We start from the raw sequence: 22,962 nt of genomic DNA on the forward strand, positions 1-22,962 counted from the left end.
TTACAGCAGCATCGAAGACAGAAAGGAGGCAAAATAGGGTTAAATGAATGTTAGCTTTCAAAATAACATGAAGACATATTTCTAGACAGAATACAGTTAAAAGAAATCCTATCTCCAGGGTGAGGTGGACTAGTGACCCAACAGCTGTTTTCTACAAGATGTTTTCAGATATAATAGGATCACTGCTACACTTAGGTCAAATGAAAATTTTCCCTAGACTAACTTCTAAGATTGCTACTGGTCTTTCAATCATTCATCAAAATTCCTCTGTCATCCAGTCCATAAAAAAAAAAATAATCATCTCTGTTTACTAGGTTCAGAATGGCCAGAAAAGTTCATTAGAAAGTTCTTTTTAATTAAAATATTGTCAAGTTTGGTATTTTAAAAAATCATCACTACATTCACTATTTTCAAGGTGTTTCAAGTGATGACAAATCTCAATGACTGTAAAGCTAGCCTGTGCATTCTGTATCACGATCAACACCACTGTTTTTTCTTTTTACTGTTGTCTTTCAAGTTTCATGTAGCCTTTTCAGCCTTGGGGCTATGTCACCCTATCTACTAACTAGTACATTGGATTCTGATACTGCCTGGGTTTTCAGGACACTGCTGCAGAACAAATCACCATCATGATCAATATCTGGGGAGCTGTGACATTGCTAGATGTGAGCTTGGCTCAATGACTCCATTAGCACCATCAATACACATCCAATGGCCATGTGAACAGCTATGTGATGTAGTAGCAGTCTCTTCAGAAGAATCATTGACTGACTTAGTGCACAGACACAGAACTGACAATTAAATGAACTAACAGCTTCAATTTACTTGCCACGATCAATTCAAGCTACAGTGCAGTCATGCGGGGAAAAGTTAGGAGCAGCATGACCAAGCCTGAACCACAGCTCCCATTTTGTGACACATTGTCTCCCAATAAAGAGTTTTTCTGTCAAGGGCAAATAAAGACATCTTAAAAATCATTCTTCATGGTAAATCTTAAAGGTGCTCTTTCAGACACAAGGAAAAGATTTTGGCCAAGAAAACTAGGGAACAATTAAGTGGAGCAGCTGCTGAGTGGGCAGCAGGTCTTGTTTGCAGTGAGCAGGGAAACCTCCTGCATCTAGAATGGAGTCTACTGAGTATTTGCATATAACCCATACCTGGGTCTGATTCTTTGCTGTCTTGCATAATAGGTATTTATATCTGTGCAAAGACTGTGAAACATGGTCACTCTGAGCACTTTCACAGTCACTTTGCAGCTCACAGAACAGGACAGTGGAGGGATGGTCCCCAAAGCCAGTACTGCCATTACATGCAGTAAAACCTCCGTTTACATATTTCTCCATGCACCTCCTCATCCACTTATTTCCTTCATCCTGGATACAGGAATAGTTTATTTACTTTTCATATCCCTATTCTGTCTGAAAAAGGTAAAGCACTCTTTAAAACTGATAAAACACTAAGTCACACTGAAGTGGTTTTGTGAAATTCATCCAAGTTCTTCAGTACGATTGACACTGTTTCCTTTTAACGTATGTGGCAGAGTTGAATAGACTCCCTGGAGACTCCACAGTTACTGTCAGTAGAGACAAGAGCCCATCCCAAACATAACTTTCAATCTGTTCATCCCTCCTTGAATACTAAGTAGAGCCTTTTCCTCTTGCAATGTACTGAAACCACCTCTGGATAACAAGAACACCTCCAGCAGTCCAATACCACCTGACTTACTTTCTAAGGTATGTGTCCTAATGCCACAATTGCTCCCATTGTTAGATGTAACTCAGGCCAAAAGGATTGTGCACTGCCTTTTATCCAACCCTACCAGCATGGAAAGTTCCACTGGGAGATACCCATTTGTGTCAGGGGCAGCATAAAGCATCTTGAAATATAAAAGAACCACTAATGAAGAGAGGATGCACCCAGAGGACAACAGAGATTTAAAGCAAGCCACAAAGTGTTCAGAGTCCTAAACCCACCCACCCCACCCCCCAAAAAAAAAAAAACCCAACCCAAACAATTAACTTTTTAAATGAAGTACCAATATAGTAGTAGTTCCATGTAACAGCATCAGTCAAAAGTAACAATTTACTTTTTTTTTTTTTTTTTTTTTTGGCCTATGGGCAAGTAAATAAGAGAACTCCCCACCACTGGTTCTTTAACCCATTTGTATAGATACAGGATCTCTGAAAATGCAATGTAAATTCAATTTTGGCAAAGCTTTGGTTATTACAGAAGCAGTAACTTTAATTTCCCCAGTAACTGTCTGCACGTACCATCACTGAAGTCTTACACTACAATACAAAGTTTGGAGACTGTTTTCACCATGTTCCTATTATTTTTTCCTGGACTGCAAGATTACTTTAAAGAAAAGAAAACAATTGCGATACATTGTTTGATTGTGATCACTCATTCAACAAATGTATCATTTACAGAACACATTCGCATTTCACATGCTCCAAGTTTACACAACAGTGTGCCCCTCTTTCCAACAATTTGCATGTAAAATCTGGGGGAAAAAATCTCCTATTAGGTAAAAAATCCTACCCACATACATGCTAGACGCCTTTAAACGTCTTTTCAAAAGGAGATGGGTCTCGGGATAAAATGCAAGACATGAAAGGCCTGCAGACTGCATACAATTGTCTTGTGAAACAAGAGACATGATGCTCCGACAGCGCAGCCAGTCTTTAAGCATTACTATACGTCTGCAATCCAGCCTGCCTTCAGTCCTGCAGCACAGCTGCAGTCCCAGGGGGTGGTTTCCCCGAAGCCCATAACACCAGGCTGGTTACTGGCTCTGACACCCCTGGCAGCAGCCCTTTCACGATTCCACATGTCTCAGCCCCTCTTCCAGGTGCACGCACCCGAGTGCCGGTGCTGGGGGCTCTGGGGGCTCATCAGCCGTGGTACCCTGCACAGATACACCGCAAAAACAGTGCATACCTAGAGTGTAAAAGGGGATCTGAAGAATAACTTAGCCTGACAGATAAAAGAGCCAATTAAAAACAGTGACATGATTCAGATACACAGAAATCTATGATGAAGAAAGAAGTACAGTGCTATCCTGCTACCCCTGCTCAGAAGAGAAATGCTACTGGCTTTGCTGGATATTGTACCAGTCAAAAAGTAGCAAAGACATAGTATTTTGTTAAGAGATTTTTTACTTGCATGACACATGCATTCAAAAGATAACTTCAGTCTCCTATTACTATGAATGCATTAAACTATGTTTAATGACATAGCACAGCATCATAAACATTCCTGAAACCACTCTGTTTATCTTCTGGTAGTGAATTTGATATGACTAGAAACACTTCAAAATTTGTTAAAATAATTTGTAAGCCAAATATTGTCATCATGGAAGCTCATGCCCAGGTACTGGAAAAATATGAGTATCACATTATATTTGGCATGATTATTGGCTTGTAGTAAAACACTGTAGAACAGGTTATAAGAAAAATTTAGAGTGGTATGAATAGCTGTATTATTGAATTCTATCATATTGCTTAAGACAGCAAGTACATGATCTCTTTCGACTTTTTAAATTGTTATTTGTATGGACTTAGCTGTCCTCTGTTGAATAATGTCATACAACCACTGACCCAAAAAGCCAATTGATCAGCTGAACAACATAGAAAGATTTAGTATCTGTACACAACACAGCAGTCTTTTTGCACTTTGTGTACCTGAGATGAAGTACTATGTAACACCACAATGTGCCATTCAGAAAAATGTTGTCTCCAAAGCAAATTAATTAGAATGTCTTTAGCTGCCCAGTTCTAGGATTGCAGACTAATGCCAGATTTTGCCAGGAAACCAGTCCTGATCTCTTCCTACTCCTATTGTTCACTGGAGGCAGACAGGAGGTGCAGGAGGTGGACCACTTTATTTTGCATACGTTACTGACTTCTCAGTTCACAGTTTACTATCAGTTTGACTTCAATGGGAGTAGTGACCAAAAAGAAGACAACACTTTGTGTATGACTGGCTCAAAAGACTGTTCATTCTCTCACTACTAAACATTTGGTAGGATATTAACAACAAATTTTTGCAAAACCCAACTGGTTATAGGCTTTGTTGCAAACTGCTGAAAGTTTCACATTACCAGCATTTACACTATCAGCCATTTACTCGTGTTCACCCTCCCTCCTATAGCCTTCACACGTCCCCCTTGGAGAGGCGGTCTCAATGCAGCAGTCCCTCCCGCACACTCAAAACCTACATTACCAACAATCAAAACAGTCCTCCCTCCTATTCTGTACTGAAGGAACTATGCTTTATTTTTAATGTGCCACACAACCCACTGCTGACACCAAAAGCAACATTCCCAAGAACAAGACTACGTAACAGATTTTGTTCAACGCCTTTAAGCCTTTAAATGACAGGATGTCTCAGCAGCCCTAATCAACCAGTCATAGAATCGCAGAGCCATGGAATGGTTGAGGCTGGAAGGGACCTCTGGAGGTCATCTGATCCAACCACCCTGCTCAAGCATGGCTACCTGAAACAGGTGGCCCAGGACCATGTCCAGACGGCTTTTTAACATCTCCAAGGATAGAGACTTCACAGCCTCTCTGGGCAACCTGTGCCAGTGTTTAACCACTCTCATCATGAGAAAGTGCTTCCCGATGGCACCTCCTGTGTTCCAGTTTGTGCCTATTTGAGTGCACAGCCTGACAGAAAGATGACAAGGAACAACCAGCTAGGGTACCAGGCAGAGTGGTAAGACAAGCAGGCATTGGTATATGAGAAGACAGAACCTACTCTAAATCTTTCTATGCACAATAGAGTAGGCTCCATACACAGAGGGACCAGTTTTTCACTCCGTTAGAGGTCCTGCCATGAGGTTTGTGATACAGCTTCTGTGACAAGCTCAACTTGCACCCTCCATGCTCTCCTATCCCTATCAGAAGATCAGCCTCAACCTCTGTAGTGACGGGGACACTTAAATAAATTACAGTGAGATTTCTGCAAACTGTCATCTGGAAAGGGCCAAAAAGCTTAATTTTCTTCATTACAGAAGCTTCAGGGCAGGAGTTTGAATCTTTGTTCTGCTTTATTTTCTCTGGTAAAATATCAATTTAATGTTTTTGGAAAGATTTTGCCTTTTTTTTTTTTTGTGGGCATATCATCAAAGCCTATTAGTGCAATACTCGCTATCGTTCATTTACTGGAGAAAACTCGTTAAACACATGTCACTTCAAAACTGTGTGACATAACATGAAATTGAAATGACCTTTATTTTGGCACACTACTGCACTGCGCTAGAGTATTGCTAAATCCCAAGCGTTGTCTGTTTACAAATGCCAGTCAGGCTACTACTATGGCTCTAATGTGCTCAGAGATTGTGCAGCCTATGAGCAACTGTAACTAACTGCAAATAGTAAAGGAGCTTTTGGGGAAGATCCACAGCTTAACAGAGAGCAAAGCCACTACTTTGAGACAATAGATTAATTTATGCTGGAAATTTGACCGAATAGAAGTGGGAACTTTGACTGATTACTCACTTTTGTCAGATGCTGTTTCAGTGTTTGGCCTCCTGTCTTGCAATTCGTGAACTTGCATCTTGGGTCTAAGTTACTTCTTCCCATCCATATGGTTCTCACACCAAGTCTGTTAAGAGTGACAGCTGAATGAGTCACAGTCATGCTTAACTTCAAGCATAAAGGTGTCTAATTCTTAGTCTTAAAAATGCACATGACTGCATCATAAAAAGCCACAGGCTACACCACAGATCTTCAAAGCACTGCCACAGAGTGCACAGATGCAAACGTCAACCCTCCAGCGCCCACCTTCCCGCTTTCAGGACTCAGGACAGTCAAACAAGAGTCAGATTTCCACTCATTTCCTGAGGTTGCTCAACAGCTTTGGACAGCATCAAATGGATGCTGTGGATCACTAAGTTTCTGTCCCCTAGACCTTTTAACACACATTCGGTCGTCCCTCTCTCTCATCAGGGGACTCCTCCTGAAGAGGTGCCGAGCTCTAAGACAAAGACGTGACTGATTCTTATATCTGTTCCAACAAGGGCCTTCATGGCTATAGCAAATGCAGCATTTCACTGTGTCCAGCTGAGGTCCTTCTCCTGAGGCCTAACAACACAAAAGACATTTTGTAATAGCTCCCTTTGAAATCAAATTAGTAATGTTTCAAGGCGTGACCCGTAAAGGGCTGCTGTCCAGAATCTACATGTGTTTGACAGACACATCTTCCACCTAACAGGCCACTTCAAGAGTACAGATGGAATCAAGATGTGTGAACAGAGCTCCAAAAAGAGAGCCATGGGATATCAGGATACACAGCAAAGCACTATATCTCAACAGATAAAAAGGAAAGAATATCAGATACACTGTGAAATAGCTCACTTCAGCTGGTAGGACAGATTCTGACACCATTATATAGGTGAGATTATTGCAGAGGAAGATGCTATTCCATATGTACAAAAGCCAGCAAAATACAGCCCAAAGTAAACCATATAATCTTGTGCCAACTCCTTATAAAGGTCATACAAAGTCACAATCTCCTTTTCACATGTGACCCTACACTGCAAAATACTCAAAGTTACTGTGGGCTGTAGCTCTGTATACCCAGGTATCCTGGAGGGCTGGAGACTAGTCTTTAGAATGCAGCTTATTTTACCTAGCTAGCTAGCCATTTGTTAGCTGAAGGACTATGCTTGGTAACTTACACACAATGTGTATTTCGTTTCAAAGAGCTAATAAGTATCAGGGGAGAACAGTTCAGAGATAAACTTTAGTGTACCTTATGCAACAGGAACTGTGGGTCTTCAGAGTAAACCAAAATGAATGGAAAAGTTAGAAAAAAATATAAGTTTTCAGGTTTTCCATGATGTATTTGCTTACCTGTCAGAAAACTAACAACCCCAGTGTCCTGCAGGGTGAATCTCTCTGGAGCAGGAGTACGAAGATGGGAACCTCTTCCCATGGTGTATGAAAGTGGGAAAGCGTTTGGTGGCTGGCCTTTCCAAATATCCAAAGGTCCCATTTGACTGTAGAGAGAATCAAAGAAAGTCAATGCCCTAATGCAGGCCAGACCTCAGCTCCATAATTCATTTTCACATGAATTCACAGACAAGGGGGGGGGGGGGGGGGGGGGGGGGGGAATCACACTAGTATATCAAAAACCCCTATAGCAGCCAAATAAAATGAAACACCTGCTGGCAGGAACTCCACCAGCTACTTAGTGTTGCCAGTGTCTCCCATCTGAAAAGGGGACATACGCAGAGATGAACGTGTATTTTACAAGATGAAACGGAGTCCAAGGCAAGACCATAAAAAAGGTAGGCTGTGCAATGTACACTGTGTGTCAGGACCAGCCACTTCTGAAAAGAAACCAGGTACTGTAGGCTGGGACTAGGAGCTGAGGCTAAGCCACCAGGCTAAGACACAGGCTCACCTGTGACAGCAAACGGCAGAGTTCACCGATGGTATAACTGAACCTGTATCAGACTCCCAGTGGCTCATTTTTTCAGCAGCCTTCAAGTTCTGCCTCTGCTAACAACAGGAACAGCAACCACGGAACAAATTTCTGCCTTCTCACAAAAAGGACAAAGGAGCATGCAGTACTCTTAAACAAATTTGAGATAAAGTTATAGCCAAGATTTGGCCAGAGTTTTCACATATCAGTATTTTCAGCCATAAATCACTAACACTCATGATTTTCACACTATTTTTCCAGAAAGCTACTTTAGTAGGGAACTAAAGTCACAGGGAACAGGGAACTGTCACAGTTATTACAAAACTACATACAAGTGCCATCCTGATGAACCTACGATCCCCGTGAGACATGCACAATACGAGATTCAAATCCTGATGTGAAGGACCAACCCAAACAAGGTGGGAATTCAGCTCACTCTCCATGTTCAAGCAGATCTCCCTGCTTGAACTGTGAAGGTCATCAGTTGTCACATTGACTTTCACCTTTAACAGCTGTCCCTCAGGACACGAGCAAGAAAACCAAAACACTACCACCAGAATTTGATAATGAATGGCTTTGCGCATGAATTGTAGTGTGGCTGCAGCACTCTCTCTTGGATTATAAACCTAGTTAAACTTTTGATTACGCAGTAAGTAAATGAACGGTTTCTCATCAGGTATTTGTGTCAGCAGAGTGAGACCATCCCATTGTATCTGAAGCGGTAACTGGTGTTCTCCACGTGACATGTAAATAAGCTTGGCCCTGGAAACTGTGCTGTTGGAGTACTGGGTAAGAGGAAGCTTTAAAACAAACAAACAGACAAAAGAAAAAAGCAAACATTAAAACTAGGACTAAAGACCAAAGGCAATGATCAGTCTGTCTCACAGACTGTCACTCAAGTTTGGGAATGTGAGTCGATGCTTATGCACTGAGATCCCCCATAGAGTGGTACCTCTTTCTTTTCAGCCTATCATGACATATTTACAGCTTTGTCTCTCAGCAGTCCCTACTGAGACTCCAGGGATCCACACTGGCCTGTCATGAATCATATTTTTCTTGTGCTACTACTATTTAGAGCCAACAGAAGATATGCAGCAAGGAATTAAGAGTCTGTGTTAATGTGATTTCCCCATATATCCTGGATTGGGTTAAACACATTCTTTCTCTCTTTCCCTTTTTCAGCACTGCTTCCAAATGTATATGGTATACAAGTAAGCTTACATTAACTACATCTGTACTAGAAAACTGAACACGTTCTTCAGGATTACAGCTACTGGTTGCAGATAGTTCCTATTCATAGTATTTAACCCTCTTAAGCTCCAAAACAAGATGGTCAGTTACCTGTTCAGAATGGGTCCCTGGTTGGAGTTAATCCCTGAACAGTGCCTGTAAATTATTTGGGAGAATCCTAGTTGGTCCAGGTCTAAAGCCGGCCAGGGACTCTTCTAATACTTTCGGTGCAGACAGTGCAGTGCTTGGGAACGTTTCCTCAAAGTATTTTTTATAGACATTGCTGTACAGAACAGAAGAAGAAACTCGAAGTCATACAGAATCCAATATCTAGTGCTTTGGGTTTACAGTGGCCTTCTTTTGTTTGCATTTAAAATCCTCGTCAAAACCATCTTAAAACCCACCAATACCATATCTTACCGGTTTACAAAACTATACAATGGCTCCTATGAGCACCTTGATTAGCTGTAAGTGTATTATCAAACCTAACTCATCATATTTGGCACAGGAAACACTATGGGTATGTAAATCATACAATCACACCCGTAAATGATACAACCCCTTCTGGTCTGAAGGGGTCTAACTGTTTTTCAGACCTCCACGAAGAAAGAGAAGAGACCTGAGTCTTTCCTAAAGGGGTACCCAAACGGTATCGTTCAGATCTGAAAATGAACCCCGAGTCACATTACAGAGCAAGCCAGTGTTTACAGGTCTTTACTCTAGGATGGAGTTGCCCATCTCTTGTTCGAGTTTGACAGATGCCACGCTAAGGCCACTGGTTATTGGGTTATTCCAGCATTCACTGCCGATGTAGAGTCGACCTGTTTCTGCTCAGTTATGCAGCCAGGCCACATCACCCCTCAGTTTCACTGTTCTTTCTCAAAACGATACACAGACACAAGGACAGTAGTTTCAAACCTTACAGAGTGGAAAAATGTTCTCTGCTCAGAGGCAAAAACCCCTATCTCCCTGGTATCATTACTTAGTAGCAATAACTCCAAGGTGTTGAGACCACATTTAGCTTTACGGAATAAAACATAACAAGCTGTCAAAATGTGCATAAATAAATTAGAGCCATTATTCCAGCTTAAGGTTCTGGGGACATAAAAAATCCTCTTGAAGTTCGTTGTGACATATTTTGCAGCGGGAGCCAAGCATTAAAATTACGTCCTGTATACAGAGAGCTGTAAATGCATTCTGTCTTAGGGCCTGGCACTGCGGTGCAGAAATCAACAGGCCTGCCTTGGAATAGAAAATAAAGCAGTCGAGGGCCAATTCCCTGCTCCTGAGCACAAGTTTCATGGCACAGCCCATGTCCATATGGCTAAATTCTGTCCTTCTGCTCACTCCCCAAAGAGGAGTCTTCATCCATATCTGCCTGCTCGGAACAGTGCCTGGCTCACGCTCCTGCCCTAACCCCTATCCAGACACGGTTGCAGAGTGCTGGCTGGCACAGGCAAAGCCACGCAATGGAGTGTGCTAACAGCTAAACACCACAGGTCACCACATGCCACTGCCCCTGGCCCTGCCCAGGTTACTAACACAGACACAGGCTGGGACTTCTGCTAGGATATTACCCTAAGTCATGCTTACCTTTCCATAAGCGACTTCCAGTTGCATAGTAAGAAAGGCAGCAAGTGAGACCCAAAAAAGGCATGAGGAATGAAGACACACATATGTTTCATGTGCACATAAAGGGACATAAAGGAGCTGTACCAGGTGAGACCACAGACCGGTCACACCTCCAATGGCACAGACTTAAGAAAAAGTATGAGACCAGAGTAAGTGTGCAGCGGTGCCTCCCCAGTACAGTCTCCTGCAGCACTTTGTGACGCAGGGAATTCCTGAGCTGAAAGTGGTATCTTGGTATTGAATAGCCCTCTGAGGATTCTTCTTGAAAGAAAACGAACGTCTATTTAAATGCTACATAATTAAAAAGTCAGTGAAAATAGGCTTTAGCAATTTGAATTATAAACAAGGAGCAAACCTATTCACTCAGAAAATGCATTTTACATCAAAAGAACATCAAAAAAGGATGAAGAAGAGTAGTGTCATTAGAAGACAGCATCAAGCTGAAAGCTACAGTCTAAGAGCAAAATGGCGATGACATTGTCACAGAAGGCTTTTGCTTGGGCTCAGTGCACACAAAACAAAACAAAAACAAATTTCATAGCATATTCAAGGCAGAACCTGCTGTGACAGAAATCAAAGCAAATGGCTAATAACTCAGCAGCAAAACGTAGGATCCTTCCTAGTTTGCAAACAACAGTTTTTATAGCAAAGGTTTTTCCTGACTTTTTTGGTATGTCCCTTTAAGGTTTTGAAAAACCCATAGCAGCTGCATCTTTTGGTCCTGATGGGTATTTTTGAGCTACTTGCTAAATCCATATTAGGAGCGGAGGCAGCCGTGGCAGTATGAAGAACTGTTCCATTCCTGAGTGGGAAATTCCATGAGATAAAGCATTCTTGCATTTTGTCCAGCAGAAATACCGTATTTCCACTGAAAATGCCATACTAATAAGCTCACGAGTGATTTTTCTTTTAACATAAATAAGACAGAAAAAATTCTGAGGCTCTCTTTCTCCCCTTTTTTCTTCCCCTCTTTCTTTCTCTTTCTCTTCAAAGTGGGAGCAAGCTGGTCAAAACAAAAATCTAAATATATTCCCCCCACCCCCTAATAATAAAGAAATGGATATTCGCTTACTTTTGCCTTGTTGTATCAAAAGCACACCAAGGGAAAACCACCCTGTTTTCCAAAACCTGTTGGCCACAGACATGAAAGACTCCCTAGAAACACACCTAGCACAGAAAGGTTTGTGCTTGCTCTATGCTAACTCACAGCTCAGGCATAGCCACGCAGGTGTAAGTTTTAACATCCATGATTTGAAACCTCCGAGACTTCTCCTCATCTCCATGCACTTTGTAAACATGACACAAAAGCATTCCAATATTTTTATTTGGTAAATTAGGGAAAGCCTACAGAAATTCATTTGGAGCAGGTGACAGAGCAATTCTGACTAGGACAGAAATCAAGAAGAATGCAAAATCTTCAGCCAAACTTGCGAAGGCAGTATAAGGTGCTGCAATGCAGAATTCCCACATTCTATATATCATCATCTGATATATATTAGAGGAATGCAGGTTACATCATTTGATTCTGTTCTGCCAAAAATTTCCTCATCTGCAAAACGGTGACAGCAGTACTGCCAACCTCACAGGGATCCTGTGAGGACAATGAACTGCTTTGCAGTGTTCCTACACTGGGCAAATATTAGACGAAGGACAGAGTAGCCCATCACCACCCTATGGCCTCCTCGTATGTCAGAGAGGCATACAGAGCTCTCAGCATGCAAAGCAGCTCTATTCATTCTCACTTGTAAATACTGTTGTGATGGATTATCAGCTACTCAAAAGAGCAAAACACAAGCCCAAGGTTTTGCCAGCAAAAGCTGTGAGCAAAAGCAGTTGGGATCTAGCTGCGATCACTAGATACCAGCCAGGGCAACACAAGAAACACAATATCCAAAGACACACAGGAGTAGGACGGGATCAATTTATCAGCCAACAAACTCGACATAATTACCACTAGCTATAAACATGCTGATTGCAGTACTATTTAAACATAATAAATTAGATTTCCTTTCACCAGGAGGAACAATCTTTGCCCTGGTGCTCTACTGTAGATTGACAGGAAGGTAGGGAACCATGCACGCCACTGGGGAAAGATCTGTGATCATTTTACCTAAACCAGCACTGATCTGGCTTCCTCAGGTCACTAACCACCTTCAGATCAGAACACAACCACTATACTTATGCAAGACATAAAAATACACTGTTTACAGTTATATGTGTAAGATCAAATTAAATAGGGAAAGGGGAGAAGGGTAACGTAGGACAAATGAATCTAATAAAATCATATCAGAATACATTTGGGTTGCAAAGCGTTTAAGAAAAAAATCGGGGGGGGGGGGGGGGAAGTGTAAAATGACCCTTCAAATTAACCAGTAACTCTATCAAGTCACCCATACAGCAAGGGCTCAATGTTCAATACTAGCTTTATAGGGAAGGGAAGTATTTTCGTGATATGGAAACTATCATGAGGGTAGCGGGTGGCACAAGCCCCTCAAAAACACTGCATTTTCAAAGCAGTTTCAAACATGCTCTCAGAAGGAACAGTTTTATATGACATTGTCCCCAAGCCTCTCACACCCTGTTAGCAATCTCCATGTCTTGGAACATATATGGAAAAAAACAGAGGCATCTCTACAAGCTAACCCTGGAAACAGGCTAATATACAGCAGGGGCAGATTTACAGGAAGACACCATGAGGTTCCCCATTTCTTTTCCCCTCAGCCTATGTTGTGGCAGGAGGAAAGGCAGACATCATAAATACGGGAATCCCCCAAAAAACTAAGAAAGGTTTTTCTGAAAATACTGTGTGTACAAGATTATATCCTACTCCTTTCCCCTCTGGTGGTTACAGTCCAGATTACATAGGCATGCCTTATCACTGAAGACAGACAATTAAATATGGGAACGGCTGTCAAGCAAATGGTCTGCGCTCTTGTGAAACCATTTCACCATTCTTCCACAAACAGGAAAATATTTAGCAAGAGGTGTGCAAACTGGGCACAGATGTAACAGTGCGATTGAAAGGTGGGTGTCATCTGCTGAAAGCAGATCTAGACAGAAAGATTCAGCATGAAAAACGTTTCCTTTGTCCTCCAAACTGAGAATTTTCTTCCTCTGGTCTGAAAATGTTTGTTACATTTATTCTGAAATTTTGAGTGTTTTCTGTTCACACTTCCAACAACGAACTGTCAGCTGCAGTCCCATATTTACAGTAGTTCTCAGAAAAACCTACTGACCACAGCAAAATATTCCTCTGCTTGCTCACAGAGACCAAAGCATTTGAGCCATTGGAAAATACAGCAGAGAATAAAACATTCAGACATTAAAACCCACTTACCCATTTAGTTTCTCTCTAACAGCCCTTCAGAGCTTCAGTTCAGTGACATGAGAAACTCCCAAATCTGGTCAGTCTGAACAGAAAGTACTTTCCAGTAGCTTTGATGTGTTCTGGTGAGATTCTGCATTACTCCAGAAGCTCCAGGGATATATGCTGTAGTAATATATGGGTTGAAATTTGTCTTTACATTTTTGTACCGCTAAAATCCTGCATAATCCTCATTTTGAAGACTTAAGTGAGACTTAAGCAGCGCATAGCCTCATACCAGGTCTTCTTTGTGTTGGCACAAATTTCACCCAGGCAAGACAATATTTGCTCAGGTGCAGTACCTTGGGTGAGAGTTAATCCCTTTCATTTCTGACACAATAGTTATTATGTACAATAACTAATAAAAGCCACTCTTGAGATCGACAACCTACACATTTTCAATTTCCTCTCATGTACTCTAGCCTTTCATAAGCTCCTTTGATCCTGTATAGGTGTCAATCTTTGCGTGCATATAGGTCACAAGAAAGTTCATCTCATGTTAATAGCCTGGTCACCTTCAGATGCATTGATTTGAAGCTATTTCCATTTCCAAATTTCAATTTATCATCTTTTTTTCAGTCACTGCATTATTCTTAAAGACACCAGGCTACAGGGACTGTGATTTTGCTTGGTCTCTGTATTAAAGAGGAAAAAGTCAAGTCAAATATGAAAGCTTCCTTCTTGCCTGGCCAGTTGGAGACACGTGTACACCATACCCTTCCCTGTCAAGGGAAAGGTGGGCCACCTGAAGCAGGGTTTACTGGGGCTCCTAACCCAGGAGCAATACTCCTAAGAGTGACTGGACAGAAATCACACAAAACGCAGAATCGAATCATGCAGGCTCGGGATGCCTTGTGAAATCTGCACTGAGGACTCTGAATTTAGGGAAAGGCAGGGGGCTGCCTGACACAGGCACCCCTAGAAGAGCTCTGATGAAGGTCCTCCTGCCTTGGGTTTCTGCACGGAGCATGACTGTCTCGTCTTCTCCCTCCAGCCCCCAGAGGCTCAGCACAGCCCTTCGCAAGCGCACAAGCTGGACCCTGCCACAGCCTGGACTCCCCCTCCCGAAGTAAGATGTCCTGCACAGTTTTTCCCCTTTTTCCACAAACCACCAGATCAACACACTGAAAGTCCTGTCGTCTTTCCTGTTTCAAACAGGAGCAGATGCTGCCAGCGACAGAGTGCAAGGCAAGATGGACTGGACTTAATCTTTTCTGGGAAGGCAAGCCTTATAGAAATGTTTGTTTTCACTCTGCTGTTCAACATTCCAGCTAGTGGGAAGCTTCAGGAACTTGTTCCAATGGCTTGTTTCTCCTGCTCCCCTCCCATGGCAAACTGAAATCAATATTTTTAGATTCTTGTCATTCCCTTAAAGACTCTCTCTCTCCGCCCCCCCCACCTCCTTTCTGAGGTCACACAAACTTTGCTTTGGACTCCAAACTATTAATTTTTCACATTACTCATTTTAGGTGTCTGAAAAGCTTCTTACTCATCAGCCTGTGGAAGGAAGTGTTCCTTTTTGATATTTTTTTTCTTTTTTAAGACAAATAGGAGATACATGTCTCAGCAACAGAAACGAAGTCTCCTCCATGCCATCGCAACAAGGTGGCTCCCAGCCTGATTTGCAGTGTGTGTGTGTGTGTGTGTCCCACTTGGTACACACTTGCTGGCTTTGCTTCACACTCACTCAGAACCGTTTATTTCTGTAGACACAATAAAAAAACTGTGCCAATTAAGGAAATCCAAGATGCCTTTTCATCCAGGTAAAGTAACTGCAAGGAATCACAGTGAAGTTGAACTCATTTCTCAGAGGCCACCAAAGCACCATGCTGCACGTTAACGACTTTTGGTAGCCACAAGCTTAAGCTACACTCTTAGCTAGACCTTAAAAGCTGCAGGGCCCAGCATCAGCCTCCAGAGCTCAGCAAGGACTCCTGTCAGCAATGCTTGGAAAAGAGATGAGCGTGTAACACAGGAAGTGGCTTGTGAAGCAAGAAGCAGCCTTCCTCATTTACCAAAAGTTCCCTTTTCTGTTCAGCTCCTCTCCCAGACACATTTGGACCAGCAGAGGAATATATACCAGTGCAGCCCTACCTGTCAGCAGGGAAGAATGTTTGTACATCTGATCCCTCTGCCTCTCTACCAGAGCTTTGCTCTTGGATCTCCTCAGGCTCCTGATAACCTCCTGATGTTACCGCAGCTGTTTGTTTAACATAAACCCATAAAATTCTTGAGGTTGCCACATCGCCCTTTTCTCCTGTCCACACCCAGGACCTCCTCATCTTCTGACACACAGTAAACAATTCCCTGCAGGGTCCACATGTATTGTGATAACTAATAAGCCCATTAAAACTTCAGCTCTGACGCACACTATACAGCAAGCTTCAGTGCACTGCTGTCAGGTAAGACTTTGCTGATACATTCAGACTTTACCAATAAAATAATATTTGTGTTCTCACAACCATCTAGTTTCCCAGAATTCCATAGCAAGAGCTACAAAGTCTTTTTAAGAAGGGGGGGGGGGGAGAATGAAAAAAAGAAAAAAAAGATAAAATATTTTTCCCCATACAGAATTCAGCAAGTCTAAGCTTATGTAGACAGCGTGGAAAGCATTTTGCAAAGGCAAAAAGCAGATGTTGTCACAAAGCCAGTTTTGTCCTCACCTATATAATTCCTCTGGTTCAGAACAAATCAGATGCAAGTAGCACCATAATCAAGTATTTCTGGTTTGGCCCCTGGGTAGACAGAATACAGCTGAAATCCAGATGATCCACATTTTTTACATCAGGTAAGCCAGGATCACATACAGGGCAAAACAAAGCAATTTGCAAATGCCCCTATCTAGAATTCAGGTTTGAAAGATATGCTGAGCCGCTTGTGCTTGTTTGGAGACACTCTTAAGTGTCAGTCAGCAAGAAGATCTTTACTTGCTGCATTGCTTCATGCCTACCTGGAACATCCTGTGCAATTGTTTCTACAGCTGGATAGAGCATTCAGGAAGTCTGTTTGAGGTACAAGCCCTAGTTCCCCTCCCCTGCGGACACTCAAGAATACATTCTGTGACAGACTGTATTATGCGCAGTTTCTTCATTCTGTTTTCTCTCAAGCTGAGACTACCTTTTTGATAAATACATACGTCTACATTTACACAAATGCATAGACACACAGCCAAAAGAGAGAGAACTGAGCCAATCTGTATTAACAACCTTTGTGTTAATAAATCAAATATCTGAAAGCATTTCTTTGTACATACCTTTCTGTAAGTCCACAGCCTATTTCCCAATCAAAGACAACATGTTGCCCATGCAACAGCAATAAAGCTGTCATACCGCCTTCGGCTGTAACTTGCAATCTGTCTGTATCCAATACTTCACTGAAAAAGAAAAGGTGCAGGCCCTAAATCTGGATGAATTGACTGGCAAAGGGCTGCGCTACCTAAAGTTCAGCTCACTTTTTTCTTGGCAAAAGCATTTAAATCCTCTAATGTAGATTTATGTCATTTTGTCTGGGTGTCTTCCCCACAGAGGCTTCAGAAATTAATCATGCTTCCTCCACAATATCATGGAAACATCCCTGAGTTACCATGAAATTACTTGCAAATTTTTTTTGCCTCATTTTTTCCACCTCTTCCCTCTCCCCCGAATACCTGTCCCAGCTGAAAGTATCACATATTATGTTTTATTCTTATGGAGAATTTTATCTGTGATAGTTAGCAAGGTTCTGCAAATGATTGTGACTGTAACATCTTCAACATTTCTTAAATTGTTTTACAGACTTTGTTGCTGTTTGGTCAGATTCACAGACACCTGTAAATTCAATATCTTTAGAGATATTTTCCTATTTCACAATTTCAAAAAGTTCCAGACTTGTGATTCATTTTTTGCTATGTTTCATGTTTCATTAGAAGATGCAAAACACCCTGACAAACAGGAACTGAAAAAGAAAATATTGGAACAGGGAGCTGTGTTTGTAAAGATGTCAGTTTAATATGTGCAAAATGAAAGATATTTTATAAAACCTATTAATAAAAAATATTCCCAAGCTAAACCAAAGTCAACTGCAGTATTTCTGCTCTACTTTAAACAATATTGGTTTCATAACTAATTATCTCACAATTACTAATATTTTTCCTTGATGAACTCTGTGCTGCATCATCCTAATGAAAGTGCTGCAAGGTAATACAGCAGTTACATGACAATGCAAATAGGACCCATTCAATTTGCACAAAAAAAGGTTGCAAGGAGCAATTAGCACTTCATTAATATGATATAAAATGCTAATTTGCCATATATCCCAAGTGACTCAAAACTCTTTTCCATCCATATGCACAAATAATAGTTAATATGATGCAGTGTATGTGAACCAGGTTCATGGTGCATTAGCTGGAATCCCTGTGTCAGTTTTTAGTATAATAGCTATTAGTTAATATGAACAGTAGCTCATATTTAACCTATGACAGCGGTGTTAAATGATAAAAGGATCTGTTGGCAGCAATATCTCATAATTCCACCCCTGTAAAGTTCTCCCTTCCTTGCTATCCAGGATGAAGTATTGGAAACTGACTTCTAATCTAATTTATAAAGCAGATTGAAATGAAGTGCTGGTAGCACTCAGCTCGGCTGCTCAGCATTTTGAGAGACAAGATCATTCCTGGTGAATTGCACAGCTCAGGCATTCAAGCACTCACTGGCAGCTTCTAATGATCAAAGTATTTGACTTAAATAATTGATTTATTTATACCAGTAAAGAAGCTCCAGGGGGTTGTGAATATTATGAGATATAATCACACCACTAGGGAATTAGAGACACTCAGATGTGCCTTGTGCCTGCTAATGCCCTGCGGGTGTGATTAGGATATCACACATCAAAGGAATTTGCTCTAAAATTGTTCATATAATAAATTAATAAAAATAATGTATTTAAATAATTCCACTGATTTAACAGGACAGATCTGATGCACGATGCAGTATGCGGAGAACTACAATGAAGTGTGTTGATCTAGGACAGTACAGAAGCCTTGACCAGCTTCAGTTAATGCCCAAGTATTATGCCCAGATCCCTTATGAGGTATTAGCATTGTCTCAAAGCTTACTGTCTGTGATGAGCATTCCCAGAGATTTTAGCCAACCTGCATTGTCTGAGATGGAGTAAAATGGTGCTCTCCTTCAACAAATCCTTTCAGGAAGAGAAATGTTGATTAGCAGTGACATACAAGGCGGTACAGCATGCTCCACGGGCAGGCAAAGCAATGGCTGCAATACCTCATGGAGAACCCAGACTCTTCTGGCCAGACTGCTTAATCAGTTATTTTAACAGCTACCTTAATGGTTTATATGGCTTGACCATCGCAGACTACAAGTATTTTAGTCTTTAACGCACTCCTCACTCCAACATACAAAGACAATAGGGAAGTGTTCTTATTTCAACGGTACTCATAAGAAATTGAGTTACACGGAGACCAACTAACTTGCTCAGGGGAACTCCTGACAGTCTGCAGACCAGGGGATTAAACCTGAACTGACTTTTTGCAGTATTCTTCTATTCCAGAAATACACCAGCTTTTCCACAAGTATATTATATCAACAGGCAATTAACATCATGTTATCTTTAACCTAGCATGGTGCAAAGGAAGTATATAGGTATTCCACTTCCAGAAGTACAATCCTTTCCTATATCCCAGGACCCACAGGGAACCATTTATCACAGTAACAGGAAATAAAAGGCATCCTTTTAGAGAGGAGATGTGCATAACCTTTGTAGATCCTTTCAGAGCCATAGAAAGGCATGAAGATGGAAAGCAATATTTGGAGGCAACTTGTGCCTTGGAGAAACTAGTACTCCAGGTGCAAACTATGATTGCTGTCCTTGGGTTGCAGAAAGAATGAGTGAGTAAGACTCTTTGAACCCATGTCCCAACTCCCCCAGGGTCAGGCCTTGTCTTTCTTATATTGATTTAGTGCCCTCCTAAGACGTTGCAAAAGAACTCCAGAACTGCAATGCTGAAACAAGTCACACAAGTTCTAAGTAAAGAAATCAACAGCAATTACAAATTCCAGCAAAAGTACCATCTCTATCACTGAAATTAGAAAGAGGGAGGCTTAGAGGGATTTGTTCAGGCCTATGGGAAAAGCCTGAGACTGTGTTCAACTTGTCCACATTTAAGCTTCATTCCCGTCCTTGCATACCTGTTCTGGTTTTGGAGCATGCACTGTGCATGCTGGCTGGGCCCATTATCGACTTAAGCCACAGAATGAGGTACCTGGGGACATACCACAAGTCAGATGTCCACCATATCAGACATGTTTTTATTACAAGGGTCAGATCTGAAATCAGCTTCAAATGCACACAAAACTCAGTCTCTCTTACTTAACGAGTTCAAAAGAAACTTTCCTGTCTTGGAATTTCAGGATTTAAACTGAGCCTGGCGTCAGCAGTCCACTACCAATTAGCCTGACGGTGCTACATGTAGCATGCTGTGTTGAAAACAAATGTGTGCTTCTTTTTATGTTTATAAGCTCTTTACCTTTCTTTACCTCATTTTTCCAACATGCACATAATAAATACAGTCTGTCCTACAGCTGCAGTTTCACTGGAGTACACAGAGGACTTTTTTCTCCCCAGCACTAGAGGATACAGCACTGTCCACTCGATGGAATGTGGCGGAGGCTCTGTGAGGGTGCAGCCCCCACATTTAGGCAGGGCTGAATCTGCCCATATGCTTTTATAACATGATGTGTATTTGCTTTGTACTACTTATGTCTCTCTTCTGCCTCAGTTCTCACTTTCCAATTTACCCCTGTAGAATCGAATTAAATACAATTACCACAAGGAAACATAAAAACTCAGAAATAATCTTCATATCTAGGCCCACCTCTAAAAAAGAAGTACAAAAAGAAGATCCCTGACATATCTGTCATCATTAGACACAGAGTCATGTCACCAACTCTGACCCCAATTTCAAATTTTTCCTGTTTTCCGTGACTGCCAACTTGAGCTTCAACAGCTACCTGATCTGAGGGAGTCCTGGGCTGACTAGGATATTTCAGATGTGATCCCGGGTTAGATTATGACACGGTTCAATATTTCTGATCCTAAAGATATCCCAATATGCATCCTACAGCACAGCTGCCTGTCAGTAAAAACTGCAAATACCAGCAGTCTACCCTTGAAGCACACTGTCAAGTCTGCAAGCAGCCAGTGAAGATCAAAGATTATTAACATCAGCTCTCAGAACTGAGAGTTTGGGGTTTTTTAAACAGTGTCTGTTTTATTACCTGTATCAGCCATGACCTGTGTGTTGCTCTCAAGGATAACACCACCCTGAGCAAACCAACTACTTAGGACCCCAGTGAAGTGATTCACCAAGAGAGAGCTCGCACCAGAAAGCAGCCCCTGAACATCACAGCAGTGAAAATACCTATTCTTGATTGGAGACAAAAATTGAATATCAAGGAATATAACACTATTAAAAGCTGAAGCTTTTCAATATGCTAGAATTTTCCACATTTATTTATAACTGCAAATATTATTTATATCTATACATGAAGGTCTATGAGGGAATATAAAAATCTCTCTGCATACAACAATGCCCTTTGTTTGAGCTGAAGTGGGAGGTGGATAGTATTTCTCAAAACCAAACCTCAGCAATATGGAGGGGCCTGGCATCTACCATTAACGTAACAGCAGCACGCTGACTGGCAAGCCGTGGCTGAGCTCAGAGGCAGCAACATAACTGCATGCCAATACAGGCGTATGAATCACAGGACAAAGGTGACTAAACAGGAGCTTTCATGAGCAGGACCTGGCCTTGAAGGCTCGGTTGTAGTGAATCAAGGATGGTACTAGCTAACACATGGCTCTGATGAGCCAGACCACAGCCAATAGCCTGGGAGCCTGGAGGAATATCAAGACGGGGTGGTAGTGGCTCACCTTCCCAGGGATACAAAGGTGTCATATTTGCACAAGCTGAGTCTCTGACTTGCCTCCATCGTCATCCTCCATTGCAGGAATTCAGTCTGAAGGTAACAGAGACATGAATCATCATGCCAAATAACACCCAAGTGGAAAATGCAAAGTTAAAAAATATCTAGAGTTGTGAAAGAAATATTTCAGGGCATAAGGAACCAACAATAGACTGAGCAAGGGCATGGGCTTTGTAGATGAAAAGCAGGGGGCAGCTGTCCTCCGATGAGTGGCTTTCCCTTCTGCAGAAAGCCACCTTTCCTTACAGCCTCTCTCACTGCCTGAATTCAGTTAGAAGCTGCTCTCCTTCATCCCTGTGGTTCTGTCCCAGGCATTGTGAAATCTTAGTGCTGGCAGTGTTTGCAGCCGTAGGAAGTCAGATATAAGCCCTAGCGCCACCAGTACGCTCCTGGCGATGAAGCCTGGCAGCCCTATCACCAGCTAGGGCCTTCAGCACACAAAAAAAACCAGTTAAATAAACCACAGACTTGGTGATCAGTGACAGACCTGCCTGCTCATTCTGTCAGGAAATTAAATTCCCTCCTTTTGAGCCAGCTGTTAAAGTGCCGCTCTTCTCCGAAAAATACCTGATGTAACATGGCATCCTCTGCCTGAACCAGCCAAGCTCCTCAGCAAAAGTTTCAAATCTGGGACTTAAGTTAGATAACTGAACACACACTTACTCCCCTGCAAAAGAGAAAAGGCTTTTTAGGGGCATTGGCCACTCAGCGGCTCTGAAAGACGAGCAGTATGGGAGATGCAAGTGCCAATGCAAGGCACTGCAGCTCAAAAGTGTCACTCTGGGTACCGATCTCCTGCTCTGGCCACTTCCTAGTCATGGAGGGAGACACCCTACCTCGTGTCGCTGCCTGTTCTACATTCCTCCTCTCCGCTTTGTGGGCCAGTTAGGCCTTCATTCTGAGTAGAGGTTCTGCAAACTGAATGAATAAAATGTCAACTACGGAGCCAAATCCAGTCCTTGATGTATGCTTGTAAAGATATAGACAAAACCATCCAGGGAGAAACCAAATGACACATTTCCAGATGAGGTATAAAGAACATTACTTATCTTTTCAGGGCTTTATACTGCTTCTGGTAAAATCAGTAGGAAATTTGTCTTTGGTTCCAAAGGGAGTAGAAAGCTGCACTATGTATTTTAAACAGAGTTTGTAAGGTGTTGTGGTTTGGATTTTTGGTTGTTTTTTTTTTAAGTCTTGCCATTTTCAATAAACTTACAAAATGAGAAAATCTTCTTTGCAACCAATGAAAAGACAACAAATGCAGAACTCATTACTCCTTAGCAGCCTTTGTACATCACAGCAGCACTGTTTTGATGAGGG

The sequence above is a fragment of the Falco biarmicus genome, chromosome 6 (assembly GCF_023638135.1).
Source record: "Falco biarmicus isolate bFalBia1 chromosome 6, bFalBia1.pri, whole genome shotgun sequence".
In the NCBI taxonomy this organism is placed as follows: domain Eukaryota; kingdom Metazoa; phylum Chordata; class Aves; order Falconiformes; family Falconidae; genus Falco; species Falco biarmicus.